At 42.6% G+C, this 2,652-nt stretch overlaps 1 pseudogene; it reads right to left on the reverse strand.

Annotated features, from left to right (window-relative positions):
* Window positions 1–985: 985 nt before the first annotated feature.
* LOC130856191 (U6 spliceosomal RNA) lies at window positions 986–1,078 on the reverse strand (annotated as a pseudogene).
* Window positions 1,079–2,652: the final 1,574 nt, after the last annotated feature.

The raw sequence follows: 2,652 nt of genomic DNA on the forward strand, positions 1-2,652 counted from the left end.
TGAGCAGAGAGCAAAGAAGAGACACATGTACACACTGGAATAGGACTCTGCCGTGTATAGGAATGTAATCATGCCACTGGCAGGAACACAGATCAACCTACAGCTAATAAAACTAAGTTAGCCTGAGTCAGAAAGTCAAACATTATATGCTATCACAACTGACCTGTAAAATGAGACTAATAACAGCACTGAATGGGGGGGGGGGGGGGCTTCGTGGGGAGCAGCCCGGGAGATGAGGCTTGTAAACAGAGAACCACCTCCGCCATCAGTCGCCCACAGGAAGCTTCTCTCCTCATCTTTTCCTCCAGGTGTCGTCTGCATCCTCAGAAAACCCAACTCCGTCAACGTGGACATGGCCCCATGTTGTCCTGAAGCCAAAAGCCCAGCGAATCCTAAGGACACTGAGCTCCTGTTAGCAGAGACACTGGCCCGGCCGTCCCAGTGGTGCCCCCGGCAGTGCCTGAGGAGACACAACTCCTCTCACCTGTGCTCAGAGCCCAGGCCCCATGGAATGCGCATGCGCTGAGGGTCAGAGCCGCGGGCCCAGCGCCACTGTGTGGTCAGTATGGGAAGTGCCGGCTGCGCCTCCCTCACAGGTGACTGAAGACAGCGCTCCCGAGCGCGCGAAACTGCTGAACCCGTTAACCTGTGGAAGTTCAAACCGAAATGGAGACCATATTCCACAACTTCTCCAAAAGGAGTTAGCGAACAATTAATTGGAAATCATTTGGCGTGAAGCAAATGCAAAGTTTACAACTTACACCAAATTCACTCAAAAATTATTCAGAGACAACTTTTACATGCAAAATGATTCAAACTTATAGGAAAAAACAGAGAAAAACACATGAGCTTGGGTTTGGTCATGTAGATCATGAGCCTGGGTTTTTTGTTTTTGTTTTTTACACAGTCACACATCTTAATTTCTTTTAAGATTTTTTGATGGGGACCGTTTTTAAAGTCTTTATTGAATTTGTGACAATATTTCAAAAATACGGCATGCTTCAGGAATTTGTATGTCGTCCTTGGGCGGCGGCCATGCTCATCCTCTCTGAATCGTTCCATACAGCTGCGGAAGCAAGCACCATGAGCACTGAGTTTTAACACAACATAGAAAGGGCAATCCACAAGGAAAAATAAGTAATGTTGTGAACTTCATAAAATTAAAGATTTCTACTCTGTGAAAGACCTTATTCAGAAAACCAAAAGACAAGCCACAAACTGGAAGAAAAATATTTGCAAACACATATCTTTTAATGGATTTGTCTCAATTATACAAAGACCTCTAACACCAATAACCCCATTGAAATTAGGTAATGAACTAAACAGATACCTGGCTAAAAAGTATATACAGATAGTAGACACAAATATGCTCAACATCATATACTATCAGTAATTACCAATTAATACAGCAATGATATATTACTGTTCACCTATTAGAACTGTTACCTGAAAACTGGGTTCCCCTCCCGGTGGGTGTCAAGCCAGAAGACACAACGGAGCTAAAGATGGGGAGAAGGAAGGATTTATTACTCACAGCAAGTGAGCAGAACACTGGGGATCCTTCCCAAAGCAGTGTCTCCCTGAACAGGAAAATTGGGGGAGTTTTAAACTGAGGTTACGTGCATATTCATGCAGGGGCTTGGGCAGTCTGTAGAGTCCAGACTTCAGTTGCTTGAAGTCAGGAGGGTCAGAAAAGCTCAACATCATCCCTTAGGTTCCAGCTGACCAGGTGATTGAGCACTTCAGGCTAATCTTTACATTGCAAGAGAACTGTGACTCTTTATAACTGATACGTTATCTTTGCTATTGTTACTTCTCTTGCCTGGTTAATAGTCATTTGTTTCTGCATTCTTTTTTTTTTTCTCCATTAAAATATTAATTACTGAGACCTGTTCAAGGGCAAGCATCGTGACCAGGCTAAGATCACAAAATGGCTTGGGCCAAAATCAGCTTCTCTTCTGTCAAGAAAGTCACGACTGGTTTTGTTCCTCTGGGGACACCTTACCCTATCTGCTTAAAAGATCCCCCCTTGAGCTATTTCACCCCCCAGTCTTGAGGGGTATGCTATTTTTTATATATTCTTACAATGTCAATTACTTAGCCATTAAGACAAATTGAATGGCTTATCCACACCAAAAAATTGGGTGGCATTCAAAAACACTAAGTAAAAGTGTCAGACATAAATATGCACGTTTTGATTTGTTTTCTTTTCATGAATTTCAGGAACTGGCCAAACCAATGTATGTTTATACAAATCAAAAGAGAGGCTGCATATGGTGGGCATAAGAAGGTAGGTTCCTCTCTAGGTTTATGAAATTCTTTAACCATAGCCCTTAGTTCACTCTTTGACCAAGGTGTGAAAATACCTGAGCCAGTTAATTTGCAGCCTTGGGTAATTTTGTTGTAAATGATAGCTGTGTAATAGTCCCTTCAGAGTAGAAATGCAGTTTGGACAGAGAATTAGGGAAACATGAGTCCTCGGGTGAAAATGGAAAGGTGGGAGCAGTAGGGCTCACATCAGTCCCTTGTATTTTGTTTCAGGTACATTTCCTGTCTTTAATTTTACATTAGACTTTTGTACTGGGTCATTTAATGAAGCTATTGGGTTTCTTGGAGTCAAACAATCAGCTTCCAGTATATGCAAGATCTCCA

The sequence above is a fragment of the Hippopotamus amphibius genome, chromosome 6, assembly GCF_030028045.1.
Source record: "Hippopotamus amphibius kiboko isolate mHipAmp2 chromosome 6, mHipAmp2.hap2, whole genome shotgun sequence".
Classification (NCBI taxonomy): Eukaryota; Metazoa; Chordata; class Mammalia; order Artiodactyla; family Hippopotamidae; genus Hippopotamus; species Hippopotamus amphibius.